This window comes from Sorex araneus, chromosome 1 (assembly GCF_027595985.1).
Source record: "Sorex araneus isolate mSorAra2 chromosome 1, mSorAra2.pri, whole genome shotgun sequence".
Classification (NCBI taxonomy): Eukaryota; Metazoa; Chordata; class Mammalia; order Eulipotyphla; family Soricidae; genus Sorex; species Sorex araneus.
This window is the reverse complement of record NC_073302.1, coordinates 208,833,609-208,851,785: the sequence shown is the minus strand read 5'-3', so window position 1 is coordinate 208,851,785 and position 18,177 is coordinate 208,833,609. Positions and strand designations below refer to the sequence as shown.

General features: G+C 35.1%; 1 long non-coding RNA gene across 1 annotated transcript in view; it reads right to left on the bottom strand.

Annotated features, from left to right (window-relative positions):
• LOC129402171 (uncharacterized) overlaps positions 1–18,177 on the bottom strand; it is a 101,398-nt gene that overhangs the window by 65,581 nt on the left and 17,640 nt on the right. The gene's annotated exons all lie outside the window — the stretch shown is intronic.

The following is an 18,177-nucleotide window of genomic DNA, read 5'->3' as shown; positions in this document are numbered from 1 at the left end:
GAAGAGTAGGGTATTTGTCTTGTTTGCAGTCAACCTGGGATTTATCCCTGGCAACCCATATGGTTCACTGAGCTCTGCCAAGAATGATCCCTGAATGAAGAGCCTTGAGTAACACCTGAGCAAATGAACCAGAAGTAATCCCTGAGAATTAGGGATTCTCTGGGTCTCTGTGGACTCAAAAATAAAACCACCACAAAAAAAAGACCTAAATATTCTTAGTTACATTGCTGCCTCATGTCATGCATTAAATATGAATTAACTTAGTAATTCTAATATACATGCATTTGAAGTGTGTAACATACAAGTGTGTCCTGTATCACATAGCTATGACCATCACAATTCCTAACTTTAACACATAAAGGTGAAATACATTTCTATCATGAACTTCACTTGATCTTAGGATTTGATTGAATTGAAAATGGTCTTTTTTTCTTTTCAATTGCATATATTATGTCTATACTGAAAGAAATATAGCCTAATACAATGTAGCAGATTTCAACTGACATTTTGTATGAATATACCTTAAAATTCAAAATGACATGGGAATCCTACCTGTATACAACTTCTAGTTTGTCTTCTTCTTGAGGGAATGGTACATTAATGTAAGACTCTTGTCAGGAAAAAGTAATTCTCAATTTCTTGGTATGTCTCAAGATTTTTTTCCAGTAAAATTACTTAATAATATGCATAGTTTTTATAATCTCTATATACATTTATATCATTATTAATATCATGCTCACCTCCTTTCCAACATCTTTCACTCTAAAAAATACTATGTGATCATTAATCCTGAATAAAGACATCTAAAACACAGGGTCAAGATTAACAGAAAATGTAAGAGTCTCCAAATCGCTCAAAAAAATCTGCAAACTAAAAATTGAATCTCTATTTCTGAGTCACAGGCAGTTTTTTCCTCTTTAAACAGACAACAAACTCTCAGAATAAAAAAGAGAAAGAAATAGGATTTTTTAAAAAAGAAAAAAAAATAGTGTTAGAAAAAGTCTATTGTAGAATCAACTGAAACAAAACTATATAAATAAGGTTAACTATGATAACCAGGTAGAAGTCTGTATTTCTAGAGTCTGAAATCTACTGGATACTAAACAAAGTGAAGTAATCAAGCAAACAGATGTTGTAGAAGCAGAATCAGCTAAGCCAAGTGGACAAAGTGGTGCCAAGAACCTTTAAGAAATCAGGAAAAAATGGAATTCAAGAATCAATCCTGGCAACATAACAGAAAGCCAATGTAAAAGATTGCAAATGTGAGGAATATGCTGTGACCACCTGTAAGAACACATGCCGTTCTGTTACGGGAAGGAAAAGTGGGATTTTGTCATTCTCAGGCAAACAAAGGCCCCACATGCTTTCAAAGTAGGAGGCTGACTGCTTAAAATGGAAAAATCTTGAGTTTCAGTCCCTCATTGGCTCTGAAAGAAAAGAAAGAGGAAAGAGTGCACATTATGTTAAATTGGGTTCTAATACAAATACTTTGTCTGAGCTACTTTCCATGGATTATTTCACCCACTGCCCTTCAATTTAAGCCAGTCTCCTCACACCAAATACAGCAAAGACCAAGATATTCTTCAGGAGAGCAAAGATTCATTTACATAACATAAACCCTTCAATAACTGTTTAACTTACAACTGAATGTAAGGTAACTGGAAGGATGTGTGAAATGAATATCTTTCTGGAATTTCTCCATAAATAGTATTTCTTTCAGTTGAGTTTCTATAAAAAGTTCAATTACAAAAGGTCAAAATTTTGCTCCTAGGAAATTTTGAAAATGATCATATACTGCTAAAAATGACACCAAACAATATGGGTTTTGAAAATACTATAGGATAGAAATGGGTAAGAAATTGTTGCATTGCCAGAAAAATAAGAGAAATAAATAAATCTACTGATTTAACGTTGTGAAATGGATTTTATGATATTTACTGAGTATTTTAATTATTAAATATAGATTACTCTGAAAACTTCATATTATCATATGACACAAAATTAACAAGGCTGTGGTAACAAGATTATTAGGGGGGAAAATTCCATTTTGGCAAATTTTTGTATTATGTATCAATGAAAAGGCATTTGTTTAGACATCATAGGGTCAAATCTGGATCAAACCCAGTTGCATGGTATAGTAGATAGCCTGTTCGTAGCTCTGGAATTTATGGATATTACCTTATATGGAAAAATAAATTTTGAACTTGATATTAAGTTATGAGCCACAAAATAGTGTTAGGTTTTCACAATGCTGTAGTGATAACACAGCGGGTAGGGCATTTGCCTTGCACACGGCTGACCTGGGTTCAATTCCTCCGTCCCTCTCAGAGAGCTCATCAAGCTACCGAAAGTATCTCGCCCGCACAACAGAGCCTGGCAAGCTACCTACAGAGTATTCTATATGCCAAAAAATGGTAACAAGTATCACAATAGAGATATTACTGGTGCCCGCTCAAGCAAATCGAGGAGCAATGGAATGACAGTGATACAGTGATACAGGTTTTCACAAAAGGTTCTCAAGAATGAGAATGAACCAAATGTAAATGGCTTCAGAGAAATAAGGTAACATGAGGATGGAAGCAATATTCACTACTGGCTTTTAGGATGAAAGAAGATAAAAGAAAGGGTCATTTGTTAAGGATGCAGGCATCCTTCAAAAGTGAATGAAACAAGGAAAGGGTTTTGTCCTGGAGCTTCCAGAAGGACGGAGCTTTTCTGACACTTGGCTTTGGCCCACTGAAACTGACTTTGAATTTGGTGTTCAAAATCCTAGAGAACAATAAAATAATGTGATAGAAGTCACCATCAGTGGTAACTTGTTACAGGCCAACATGATGATCAAGAGCATGGTGTCCATTACTAGAGATATCTAAATTAGAAAATTGTCTCTGCGGACCTGGAGATAATGGCTTACTTTACAGAGGGTTTAACTTCCTCATATTTTGAACATTAATGACATGATTCCTAGGAACAGTCTAAGCACAGACTATATGTGAACTAATGGAAACTAATAGTATTAGAATAGAAAGAACCTGACAAGTGTTGAACACAACAACATCCCAGCACTTTTGAACTCTATTCTCAACAATGCCTAAAGGCAATTCGAAGAGGAGAGTATTGATGTTCTAGTTTTTTTCAAATTGGACAAATGAGATTTAAATTAATATTAACTACTAATATAGTTGATTATTATCCATATTTATCACTAATATTAATATTAGGGATATTATGGATTTCTCAATTGATATTATAACAATAAACTCCTTTTCGAATTATTTTTCAGACAAATGCAAGTTGAAAATGAATGTACCAGATTCATTTGATGAAAAGATTAAGCATCAGGAATCCAGCAAACCAAGCTATGTCACCTGTGAGAAGTTTAGTGACAGGCTAAAGACCGATTTAAAATCCAGTATTCTATATTGTTCCTTGAATTCATCCAGGAATAATCCTTTAGCACAAAGCCAGAAATAAGCCCTGAGTATCAAGAGGCATATCTCCAAAACTAAATAATAATCATCATCATCCCATTGATCGTCAAATTTCTCGAGTGGTCTCAGTAACGTCTCCATTTATCCTAGCTAGCCCTGAGAATTTTAGAAGCCTCTCTTTACTGGGCCTTCCCAACAGTGCCACATTGGAAGCTCTTTCAAGGTCAGGTAAATGAGACCCATCATTGTTACTGGTTTTGGCATATGAATACGCCACGGGGAGTTTGCCAGACTCTCCCATGCCGGCAGGAAACTCTCGGTAGCTTGCCAGGTTCTCCGATAGGTTATAAGATGTCACACAGTGCACGGTGGCTTTGTGGCTTTCTTTTTCCTCTCAAAAAAAAAAATGGCTTAACTTCAATTTCATAGAGTGACTTCGTGAGTTAAATAGGAGCATGGATATCAACTATTTAACATTACACAAGTGAGGCCTGAGCTAGATTGAAGAATGATAGAATAACTCATATTATTTTTATATATAAATTATATATAAACAGAATAGTTTATATTATTATAAATAATAATAACAATAATAATGTAAACACCTGAGTTTCTTTTTCTAAATTTATCTAGTAGAATAATTTTAACTAATTACTCTTACTTGAGGTTTTTAAATTAATTTCAGAAAGTTGATTTTTCATATTAAAAAGACTCATTGAATTGCATTCTATTGAATTACATTTTATTTATATTGAGTCACGTTCTAATTACAGAAGTTGCAATCTAATTGATATATAACTGTATAGTTCTGATTAGGTGGCAATTTCCATTTGTGTTTTAGAATCACTACTTTCCTGAAAAAAAATAATTAAGAAAGTGTTGGGTTCAATCTTTCTATGTCTGTCTCTTTCTTTCTGACTCATTTCACTCAACATGATACTCTCCATGTTGATCCACTTATATGCAAATTTCATGACTTCATGTTTTCTGACAGCGACATAGTATTCCACTGTGTAGATGTACCAGAGTTTCTTTAACCAGTCATCTGTTTTTGGCACTCTGTTTTTTTCCAGATTGTGGCTATTGTAAACAGTGCTGCAATGAACATAGAAATGCAGGTGTCATTTCTACTATACCTTTTTCCTCTCCAGGATATATTCCCAGGAGTGGTATTGCTGGGTCAAATGAAAGCTCAATTTCTAATGTTTTGAGAATCGTCCATATTGTTTTCCAAAAGGACTGAACCAGTCAGCATTCCCACCAGCAGTGAAGGAGTGTCCCTTTCTCCCCACATCCACGCCAACACCGGTTGCTTTTGTTTTTTGGGATGTGGGCCAGTCTCTGTGGTGTGAGATGATATCTCATTGTTATTTTGATCTGCACTCATATGTGGAATATAAAGTAGCTGAGAGGTACAAGCTTGCAATGATGCAATCTCTGGCAGATATTTCTCTGGATTTAGTTACTAAAATACTAAAATACAGAAATCTAAAACCTTGCAGCTGCTAGTGCGGCCTCTTGACCTCATATCTCTTCATTCTCAGCAATGGAAAATAAATTATCAAATGCTTCCTTTTTAGCAGGTCCGACTTTAGGGGGGAGAAACTCCAAATAATAATAGTGAGGATTTTTTTGTTGTTGAAATATTGAATTTAATCAAAGTAAAGTGAAATTTATCAGTTACACAGGCAGGGTGGGGGGCTGGGGAGGTAGGGAGGGGTGGTATACTGTGATTCTTGGTGGTGGAATATGTGCACTGGTGAAGGGATGGGTGTTCGAGCATTCTATAACTGTGACTTAAACCTGAAAACTTTGTAACTTTCCACATGGTGATTCAATAAAAGAATAAATTTTTAAAAAATAGTGTTGGGTTATTTAAAGGATGCCATTTCTTGGTCTTTATGGGCTACCCATACTATGACCATTTCTGTGAGAGTGCAGTGATAGCTGTACAATTTGAATCTTACTGTGTTTATAATTAGATCTTCAACACAGAGACAACCAGTATCTCCGGAATATTTCCTACCATGGCAACAGACACTCTTCAGATTCTCCCTGCTTTCTAGGGATCTGAAGAGTTTAAACTCTCCCAACCATAAAGTGGATCAGGAAACTTAGATTCAGCAACCTAGCTCTGAATATGACTTGTGGTTCATCTCTAATCCAATATATTCTGTTTTCATTGTCAACTGATTCATTAGTTTTTTTTCCTGCTACATTGGCAGAGTGATACATGACATCACAAAGTCTGTTTCATAGATTAAAAAACTGAATAAAGTTGAGGTGACATCTCAAATCATACAGCTATATTAACCTATAAAAAACATTATAATATGGTACTAAAGCAATAGCACAGTGGTAGGGTGTTTGTCTTGCACGCGGCGGACCTGGGTTCAATTCCCAGCATCCCATATGGTCCCCTGAGCATGGCCAGGAGTGATTCCTGCGTGCAAAGTCAGGAGTAACCCCTGAGCATTGCAGGTGTGACCCAAAAAGCAAAAAAAAAAAAAAAACATTATAATCAAGCATCTCAAGTCTTGAACATCCTCTCTTCACTTTCCACATCATCTACAAACGACATCAACATTTACACAAAACCAGCAGGTGTAGATATTTTGATAATATGTTGCCTATAATCTAAAATTTCATACTTGTAAAAACTGTTATGACTGGTTACCCAGAGGAAATAGTACTTACTTTGAATTTGGTAGGAATTAAACCGTCTTCAAAAGTGTTCTATAACATGTGGACTTTGTAAAAAATCATAGAATCACAGACTGGGCAGTAACATACGCATCAGTCCTGATTCTATTATTATTCCAAGCTGTGCAACCTCTTTCTATTTATTTCTATACATTGCATGTTTTCTCAGCTATAAAGCAATATATAGGCCACAGGGTTAATTTTAAAGTCAAGCAAAAAGTACGACAATAGTTAATATTCTAGTTACTATCACCTTTTTATTATGATATACTAAAAATTCTGCTAAAGACTTTAGAATATTTAACTCTCACAATCCCCCTCAGATTTAGTCTATTATTTTCCCATTGTATGAATTTATATAATAAATAATAACTTTATTATATGCAAAATAGATATATGTCTATTTCAGCATCTCTCTAAGCACATGTGATTATATTATATATGTACATAGATGTGCACATATGTCATACATATATTTATGCACTAAAAGGTAACTCTAAGGTAGTTTAGACATCATTGCTATTGTAAAACAATGCTGCAATGATCATGGAGTACGTACAGATATTCTTTGTACAGAACTTTGTACAGATAGTTCTTATAATTTCCTTTGGGCTTACTACACCAAGAGTGCTCTTAATTTTTTTGAGGGTTCTCCATAGTTTTCCATAATGACTTTATCAATTTACATTCCCATCAATAGAGATAAATATTTTCCCTATATCCTTACATATCTTATTTTTTATTAAATGGTCATTATAATAAATATGATGTAACATCTCATTTATTATTGGGCATTGATTCAAATACCTTTTCGTATGTTCTCTTCCATATGTCTTCTTTGGGGGGAAATATCTGTTCAGGTCATATGCCCAGTATTTCAATTGGGTTATTAAAATTTTTTGCTATTGAAATATTTAAGTTCCTCACATCTCTGACTATTAACCATTTATCAGATACATGGTTTGCAGTATTTTCTCCATTCTAAAGCTTTTCGTTTTGTTGATCATACTTTTTCAAGTTTAGTTTGACATAGTTATCTTTGTTATTTCTGCCTCTACTTTTGGGGTAGAGGCAGAAATAACAAATAATATCAGTAAGAGTCTCAGAGTCATTTTCACATACAATTTTTCAGACATCCCAAAATTCATCTTCAGGCGGAATTTCCCATGTTTACTCAATATTGTTAATGTTTTCCTCAATCAAATTAAAATATTTAGGACAGGAAATAGAACAAAAAATATCCTAATCCTCCAAGTTTCAGGAGTGGGAGCTCATGAAATAAGTGCTACTTGTTGGGGCTAGAGCAATAGCACAGCGGGTAGGGCATTTGCCTAGCACGCGGCCGACCCAGGTTTTATTCCCAGCATCCCATATGGTCCCCTGAGCACAACTAGGAGTGGTTCCTGAGTGCAGAGCCAGGAGTAACCCCTGTGCATAGCCAGTTGTGACCCAAAAAGAAAAAAAAAGTGCTGCTTGCTATGATTTATAATGTTTTCTCACAGAAAGGTGATCTAATATTTGATATCTTCTTGGTGTACAAATATTTGCATGTTCTTAAAGAGCCTAAAAAGCTGAATCTTCCACCTACAATTCAAAAGTTGAAGAGCTAACAAAATCTATTGAATTTAAATATTACAATCCATGTGCTATTGTAATAGAATAACAACATAATCTCTAAGAACCTGTGTTATCAATAGGCAAGATCTTCATTAAAAAGTCAGATTTAAACTTACTGGCTTCAGATGGGACACAAAAAATATGTGGAAATTTTAAGCAATTATTCTTAAAAAAAATCCTAGGATGGAAAATTATATTTCTTTCTATTATTGGCTCTTGTTATATTTTTCTGATTTTAATCTGGATGATATTTCCAGTAGTCAAATATCCCTGATTACCAATGATTAAAAATAAACTAGAAAATTACTATCCTCCCCGAGGTGAATGTAAGGAAATAACTAAATCATAGTGATTTGTTGAATTCTTCCTACAAATTTTGAGTTTGCATAAATAAACATTTGACAAAAACCACAATGATACTTATTTCACTGTGGTTTCTGCTCTAACATATGTGCTCTCTTTATGGTTTAGCTAATAACAAGCATGCTTGAGAAAACAAGGGTTTGTCTTTCCTGAATATTATTTTACATATATTAAATAAATCAGATCTAAGCTACTAGGTAATCTGGGCAAAGCTTTATATATGCGAATAATATATATACATATATGTGTGTTTGCTTTTTATTACATAGCTGGTGGTACTAAGGTCTTACGTCATGGATCTGTGCTTAAACTCACTCCTACTGGAGCTCAGAGAAATACAGGGGATCAAACCAAATACATGGCCATCCCCTACTTACTATACTGAGATAATAAAGCTATTTCTACAGACCAACATAATTCTTAGTTGCCAGATTCATAAAATTAGCTCTGGGTGTGGCCTCTCAGCCCCTCTAACTATTGAGTTAGAGGGGCTTCTTCCCAAATGAAAATCAAATAAAAATTTGTAGTTTAGATTCAAATTTTGCTACATAGGTTCTTTGCATAAATAAATTAATCTCTCAAAGCCTCTGTATTATATGTATATAATAATGCTTGTTCCATAGGATTTCTGTTAAGATTAAAACAGATATTAAGTGCTCTGTAATATTGAGGTGAAATGGAAAAAGTAAAAGACACTAATAAAATTTGGTGTCTTTTACTGATTATTGATAATATTATTATTCGAATGCATATAATTTTCTCTCACAGGAAAACAAAATGAATACCCAATTAAAAAGTATCAAAATAATCTCAACAAATTATTTAAAAAAGAAACAATTAATAACAAATAAACACATAAAAGGTACTCAAAATTTTTCATAATTTTAAAATATCTACCAATACTGACTGCAGATGGATATAGATGTAACCGTGACTTTCCCACATTACTTATTAGGTACAAAATGATGGCTCCCAGTGACAGAAGTAAATAAGTTTCTTATAAATTCCCACAATCATCTCTCTGATGACTCAGAAATTTCTCTCTCAAGTATTTTTCCAAAAGAAACAAAATATTATAATCTCCCAAATTAGTTTATAAGTCTGCTTTATTAATAACAAAAAGCTTAGTATAGTCTAAATAACCACAAAAGCAAAACTGATTTTAAAATGTATGTTTTGTTGATCATATATTAAATTTAAAATTAAAATTAATTTTATACATACAATAATATTGATGGGAATATTGATGGGTTCATCCTCTGAAGAACTAATATTGAATAAAAAAACATAAAATACTACATAATCTGCAACTTTGTTTATATAAAATCTAATTCAACTGATGTAAAATGCAGCTAGAAATCAGAAAGGTGGGCAGAGGTAGGGTTCTAGGTTAAATAAAATTTTCTAGTAAAATGTGCAAGAAAGGTGGTGAGAGAAGTAGTTAACATCTTGTTTTGAAATGTGCTTAGATGAATGTATACAACTTTTAATGCTCCTTGAATTGAATTCCAAAGTCCATTCACAGTTAATTAAATTGTAGATCAAAATATATGGAAGGAGTGAAAGAGCAGGTGTAGAGGAATGAAGAGGCTGAGAGGAGGAGGAGGAATAAACAAAAGGGCTGTGTAGGTGAGAAGGAAGAAAATGTATCCTGACTTGTATCTTTTTCAAAGGCATATCCTGTTTTCTGGGTGAATTGTAAATTCAAACTCAGCTACAGCGAGTCTCTCTCTATTGACTCTTTAGCAGCCTTGCGGGGAAGTTTTTCCTCTTCTCTCTCTCTGCCATGAGGTTGATACTTACAAGCATTGCACCTCAGCGTCACCAAGTGCCGAAAGCATCTGTGCAGGGGTGGGGAAGGGTGAGGTGCCCTCAACCTCAACCTCAGTCCGGAATCAGTGTTAGAGGTCAGAAGGCTAAATGGTCACTCAGAGGGCAGTTCGGGGTCAGTCTTCCATCACCGAAGTGTGAGGTGATTCTTGGCTTTTGAAAGGACCCAAGGAAAGCACACTGAACCATTGTCCCCAGCATGTCTCATGCCACTGCCCAGGCTCAGCCCCCTCACTCAAGCAAACGGGTTTAATCTCACTTTGACAAAACCTCTTCCCAACAGTCTACGACAAGGCTGTCCTGAAACCAGGTGTTAAGCCAGGTGTGAAACCATGGGTTCAACCCACAGCCTCTAGCCAGATCTCTGAAAAGAAAGCCATATTATTGGCACCATCTGTGAAAACAAAGGCAGCATGCAAAACCTGAACATGTTTTTGTCACATTTTCTATTGAAAGGCAATTGTGCAATATCCAAAAATTGAGATCCAAGATTCTGTACAGCTTGAATTAAGAGCTGAGTCATTCGTTCCATTGATTGCATATTCTAAATGAATGGCACAGTTCCAACAAGAATAACAAAATTGTGTTTTAACTATGCATTTTACACAAGGGTCACCAGGTCAATAGTTATCAACAAGTTTTTAGTTTCTTTTTATATGTCAGGCACCTTTGAAGCAACGTTTAGGAACATTTAATGTTCATAGCAAACTAATGATGAAATAAAGACAATCATTGCAACCCCTTAGATATAAAAATGAGGCTAAGGGAAGATTTAAAAAATATAATGGGGGTTGGAGGGTGGCGGGAGAGAAACTGAGGTCATTGGTGGTGGGAAATGTACACAAGCGGGTGTTGGAACATTGTGTGACTGAAGCCCGATAATAAACAGTTCTGTGAATGTGTATCTTACAATGACTCAAAAAAAAAAGTCACAAATACAATAAAATAAATAAATAAATAAATTCAGGAGCTGAGAGGTAGTTCAGCTGGTAAGGCACTTAGGTTGCCTGCAGCTGACCCACATTTGTCTCCCAAGCCCTGCCAAGAGTCATCTCTGAGTACTGGCAGTTGTGGATAAGAAAAATCAACATTAAGCAAGATAGAACCAAATGTTAGAAAGATAGACCCAAGTGCATTTCTGAGGCATTCATATATGAGCAAATCACTTTTGAGCATCTGAACAGGAGCACATGTGAGCGAATGAGAATATGAGCAAATTGATTATGAGCAAATCACATATTCATCCTTGGAAAGTTTGGAACAGGGGGAGAGGGTCTGCCTCCGAGGGGAGATCAGTCAAAAGACTAATGCGGAAATGCCTACTAGACTTGGTGGTATTATCAGGATTAGTGAGAAAAATTTGACTTCACTGTACACTTCGGATTAAGGGTCAGATTAATAATTGAGTTACAGTGATGTAATAACTATGGAATAAAGCCTCTACATACTTACAAAGGAGAACTATTTCAATTCTAGGAAATGAGAAAGGAACCAAGAGAAAGATCCTTTCTACTTATGAGCAAACTACTGATTTCATGGGAAAAAAAAAACAGAAAACCAAAGATCCAAAAAATAGTACACTGGTTAAGGTGCATGTCTATCACATGCATGATTTGGGTTCAGTTCCCAGTGGCACATCATCAATCCTCTGGACATGTCAGAGCGCACTGAATGCCCTGAGTACACTGAGTGGGCCCTGGAAGGCCACAGCGCTGCTGGGCTGGCCTGGCTAAGCCCCAGCACCTGAAAGGCCAGGGTAGTATCTATCATTTCCAATATTAATAATAGACAACTTTATTAAAAGGGCACAAATGATTTATATCCAATTAACCTCTGGAATTAAAAAAAACAAGACATAGAGCAGGAGTTAAAAACTGGGATGTTCCTGTGGTACCTCCCACACCTCTTAAATTAACACCTTTTACAACTGTCACAAATACATCCTTTTGCCTGAAATTATTTTGGGGGTCAATATACTTATGGAGAAATTAGATTTTTGACAAAATAGTGTGATTTAGTTAGTTCTGCTTGACTTCTTCTTAGCACCTATCAGAAAGAAAATATGCTAAGAAAATTGGAAATTGTGGGATAAAGGAAGGTAGATCCTTGTCAAAAATTTGGAAATATTGGTGAGTTACTTGAGTATTTCAGGATGCATTACAAGGTCAGAGGATCACTGGGTGCAGAGAGAAAGACTGAAAGACTGTAAAAGAATGCCTATAGCAGTTCTCACAAAATTCAATTTTTTGCCCAGGGCAATTCTTAAGAAATGCAAAAAGAAGCAAAAAAAAAATTCCCAAGGAAGGCTGATTCAATTCATTTTTCAAGGTGGCTTAACAATTCTAACCATAGCTCAATTATACTGATTGACCTTTGTTGGGAGAACACAGCAAGCTACCAAGAGTATCCCGCCCTCACAGCACAGCCTGGCAAGCTACCCATGGCGTTTTGATATGCCAAAAACAGTAACAAGTCTTCTCACAATGGAGATGTTACTGGTGCCCGCTCAAGCAAATGGATGAACAACAGGATGACAGTGTTACAGTGCTACAGTGCTATATTGAGGTTGTAATTGGGTAACTTGGTCTTGAGTGCCAAGAAGACTTCACGTTAAAGCAACTGGAAAAAAGCTCACTCTTCTAATGTCTTCATACAAAATCAACAGCAAAACCTGCTTCCTGTGGAGAAAGTTTAATTCTGAGAAAAAGAGAAATGTTGAAGGAGTGACAGTATTGTCACTAATTCTAACTCACTGGATTTTTATTGTTTGATTAGCAAATGCTCTACATTTTTACTGGTAAGAAGTCTTGGAATGGAAACATATATCCAAATAACAGCTTCTCACAAACAGAATCTATTGCGTTTTCAAATAACAAACTCATTTGCATAAAGACCTGATCCTTAGCAGTCAGTATATTCTGCTACTTTTACACTTCTTTCTTCACCATTCCTTGTCTTTAAAGTCTGGCAAAGCAGCACTAAATACTTCTTGACTTAACTATGAAGGAATCAGATGCCTCTGGTTGTCTCAGATTCATCCCCAAAACACCCAACCAATACTTGGGTAAGATTTGACACATACAGTCAAGAAGAAAAACGTACTAAAGGATCAACAAAAGGAGACTATGAGAGAAGTTTTATAATTGCCTTATGTGTGAAATCATATTCCTGAAATCTGACACTCTGAAATCTGAGATTTTTTATTTACATATTTTGGCTTCTTTCCTAAATTATAGTTTTAAGAACATTTTTTAAGAACATTTCAGAAAGATTTCTGAACTTCCTTTATGTCCAAGACTTTTCAAAAATAAACCTCTTTCAAGCATGACACTGATATTTCTACTAATCTTGGAATTAAAAATGATAACATTCCTGGTCTCATTTATTCAGAATGCTAGTCTTTGACAAGTTACCTTGGAAATAAGTTTTCCTAATGTCTGTGTTTATTTTATGAAATCCACACATCTTTTAAATATTATATTAATTAAATAAGTTGGGTGGATTCTTAACTACTGACTACATGCCAAGAACTGATTAGGGGAAGAGAAAGAATATAAAAAAAATATATTATTATCTATGTACTAAATTAGTATGTGTTTGGGGTGGTAGCAATAAACAGCAAATAGTTTATTAAAATAAACTACCTTAAATTGATCAACGTACTCCAAAATATATGGAAAATTAATGAAGAAATAACTGCTAAAATGAGCAACCCAAATTGTCTGTATAGCAAAAAGTACCTAAGGTCTTGCTGTCACAGGATAAATTATCTGACCTATAAAGGTGAATTCCATTTTGCATGGATCTGATGCCCCAATAAGTCATTGTGAGTTACTTATGATTTATTCTATTTATAGTGTCTTAAAATTGAGTTAAGAGAAGTTGCATTTGCTATTCCTGTAGCACAGTCCCCATATAAAGCTCTATAGCCTGCCACGCAAGACCTATGGAATCTTCACCATAGAGGATGATTTTGAAGACCAGAGAAATCTCTTGTAAAACTGAGATCATAACTTGAATACTAAAAACAGAAATTACATGGACTTTAGAGGAATTTGATACCTCAGAGTTGCTAGGAGAACATGTTATAATGGAAGCAGAGATGATATCTGCTCTCTTCATGAAGGCTCAAGTTTAGCATGCTTTAATAATGCAAATGCTCATTCTTATCTCAGAAAAGTAGCACTCTGATGTTCAAAGTTTTATGTACATATCCATATTGATCTGAGCTCAGTATCTCCTCTTTTATCTGACTGTGTTGATATCTGTAAGGTTCAATTAAATGCCATTGCTCAGTCCTTGATTATAAAAAACACGTGATATGGGTTGGGTCCAGTTAAATTGGAGGTGCTGGCTAGAGAGAGTGTGAGAATGAATGTTTTATCAGTGTTTATGCCAATTTACCTTTCTTTAATGCCAATCTTTTATTAGAAGATTTCTTAATGCTGTATCTTTCTATTTGTTTTCTTTCTTTCTTAACTTTTGGATGTATGCTTATCTTTTTAATATTTTTATAAAAGTAGTTTATAAAATCAGAATGCAAGTCTTTTGTCAGATACATGTTACACTCTTCTAATCTGTGCCTTGCATTTTATATTTTAAATTGTCCTTGAAAGTTACTTTTAAATACTTTAGTGTAGTCTAATTTATCATTTTATGCACCCCTACTTTTTAGATGAAAAAATGTTTTTTACAAACATAGCCTATATGTAGCAGACTGTCACTGCTTAGTACAGAAATGTTATTGTTTTAGCATCTATATCTATATTACTTACTCATTTGCCATTTATTTAATTTTCCCATGTTGCCTTTTTATCCAAAGAGGATTTTCATATATGAATCTTCTTAATTGCATTATTTCTTTCTCTTAATGTTTAATTTATGATTTCTTTTTTTTACTACAGCCTCTGGGTGTGATTACCAATTTCTTTCAAACAAGTTTTAAGTTTTCTTTTTATGTTTCCTTTTTAACATTTATTCCCAAATCCAGTAACTTCATTTTATGAGGGATGAAGAGTATGGGTAGCTGGGGTGAAGCCCAGTGGCACTCTATGTTTATTTGTGGTTCTGTGTTCAAGGACTACTGCTGATGGTGTTCAGAGTATCGTATGTTGTGTGGGAGAGCTAAAGGGTACTGTCCATGTGGAAGACAAGCTCCTTAACCCCTGTACTATCTCCCTATCAGCCACTATTCTTCAATCCATCTTGAAAATCTATAATTCTTTCTTAGAGTTTTACTCAAGTCTTGGAATAAAGATTTCTACATCTGTCTGATCAAATATTTGTTCACATAGTCTGTTGCTGAATCATCATGATGAATCTATAGAAGTTTTTTATAACTCCTTTCTTCTGTTTTCACATTTCCATTGTGATCCGTAAGAACTTCAATTTAGCATACTTAACATCAAGCTAAGGTTGCCCATCTGATATAAAACTCTCATAAACCAGGAAATGTTTCTAGACTTTAGAACTACGCAGATTAAGTTTTCATACAGTTTGATCTGCAAAGAGATTAAGAAGTTGCATAACCTCTTGGAATCTTCAACAAGTGAGGAATGTTGAAATATGCCCCTAAGGACAGAATTAGACTGGGTAGGGCAAGGAAGGGCCAGCCTGGGAAAATCTGCAAAAAAAAAAAAAAATCCATGAGTTTGATATGTTCATGGCTCTAAGGCATCTCTTTTTCTCAAGAAACACTATTGGTGTGAAGGGAGAAGGTATACAGCATTAGAGATCATACTTGCTGGATCCTCTTCTGTTACAAAACTAATAACTTTGTTGCTTAGTCTTCATTCTGATCTGGGACTTTTAGTATTAGGGATGGGGGTGGGAGGGAATGGTTAGATAGACACTTTTATCACTCTGTTACTTTCCCAGCCTGTGAGCTGAACACTGATCTAGGCAGGGCACAGAAATAACTCTTAATTTAAAAAATTGCAGGAAATACACAAATAGTTAGGTTTTATAGATATATCGTGATTGTCTAAACGGAAAAATAAAACCTTTTCTTAGTAAATATCAGACACACTTCTCTTCATAAATATATCTTTCAATGATAAAAATAAGTTAACTCCATGAATTTTACTATAACAAAATAAAATGTATTTTAGAAGGATGGGTTGATAATAGTAAATCTTCAGGATTTTGACTTATAGCTCATCCAGAGTCTCAAAGACAAGAAGAGAGGTCCATCATTAAAGGAGGAAGGAGAAATGAGAAACTGACAAAGAGACCAATCAATAAAAATCAGTCCAACTGAGAACTAGTCTACACAGACTTATCAGAACTTTGATTTCATTTTATTTATTTATTTATTTATTTATTTATTTATTTTTTAGAACTTTGATTTCATTTTAAAAATAAATTTTATGCATTTGATTGGAAGGCAGCTTTTATCAAACAAGGAGAGGGGTATTAAAAAAATAATGAACAAAATAAAAGGGTTTTTTTTTTACTTTTGCATTCAGGAAAAGGTAAAATAAAAAATGATTTTTGAGGCTTATATAACTTATAGATGAGGAATATAAAAGAAATGAGACATATTGTTTCCTATTCCTTTGGGAAATAGAGATAATTATTTACTGATGTTGGTCATAAAATTTCATATTGACTAGTTAAGGATACATTCTTAGAGCAGATTTAAACAAGTAGGTCAAGTATTGAATCTTAAAAAATTTAGCACCAGTATTTCCATTTTGGGTCTGAGATTTCTTTTTAACACTATTTCCCAATATAAAGATAAAAACTGAATTTATCAATTGGGTTTTACTCTGACTATTCCTGGAAATAGATATTATTGAACTTAAGTGCTCTCATAAATTTGCAAAAATAATTCAACCATATTTAGTGACACATTCCAGAAAATGTGAAGAAACAAATAATGTGATTTACTTTATTTGCATTCATACAACACTAAGTTCTTTATTCTGTTGCCTACTGGTTACCATTTAGATACAATTTGCAGATTGATTTAAGTGGCATAAATAATATCCAACTGTAGCATGTTCTTAGAACCACTATTTTATTTTATAGATTTTTATTTGCTTATTAGAACATTTTCATTTTTAAATATTTTTTTTTTCTTTTTAAAATTTTATTGAATCACTGTGAGATAGTTACAAGCTTTCATGTTTGGGTTACAATCTCACAATGATCAAACACCCATCCCTCCACCAGTGCACATTCCCCACCCACCACCAGTATCTCTGGTATACTCCCCCCATTTCCCACCCTCCCCCTGCCTCCATGGCAGACAATATTCCCCATAATCTCTCTCTACTTTTGGGCATTATGTCTTATAACACAGTCACTAAGAGGTCATCATATTTGGTCCATTATCTACTTTTTTTTTTTTTTTTTTTAAGAAATATTTTATTGAAACACCGTGAAAACAAAAAAAATACAAAGCTTTCAGGTTTAAGTCACAGTCAAATACTGATTAAACCACCATCCCTTCACCAGTGCACCCGTTCCACCACCAAAAACCCCAATACACCCACCTCCCACCCCACCCCCCATCTAAGTAGCTGATGATATTCCCATTATTCTCTCTATATATTGAGTACATTTCATATTTCCATACAGAACTCACTATTGTTGATTGGAAATTTTCCCCAACAATCAGGCCTGCTGAATAAGCATCGTCTAATAATTTCTCTTCCTTGGTAAAGGTGAAGATTTTGAGTCCGCGCGGCCGCGATAGCGGCCGCGCGGTTTTGGGTTTCTAATATTTTAGCTCAGTTCGCAGTCAAAATGCATGGCTCCAAGAATCTGCTCTGGTGCCAAAATGGGTTAGGAGACCTCAGGATCACAGTCAGTAGGCGGGAGGCTCTGCTTCTCGTGCCGCGGCTCTTGGTTCATCTCTGGGCGGAAGGCGCGCCGGGAACACCTCCCCTCCCAGGATCACCTACAGGCTACGTCACTAAAGAAAGTCCTACCTCCTGGTGTAGGGGTCTTAGAGGGTGGCTCTCACCGCGTGGTTGCTGCCGCTGCCGCCATTTTCGCTCAGAAAAATGGGGTGGAGAGGGAAAAAAATCCCTCCCCGGGCTGCACGAGGTTGTAGTTCAGTTCGCAGTCAAAATGCATGGCTGCAAGAATCTGCTCTGGTGCCAAAATGGGTTAGGAGACCTCAGGATCACAGTCAGTAGGAGGGAGGCTCTGCTTCTCGTGCCGCGGCTCTTGGTTCATCTCTGGGCCTCATTTTTAAATATTTTACTCCTGGGAAGTGAGAACA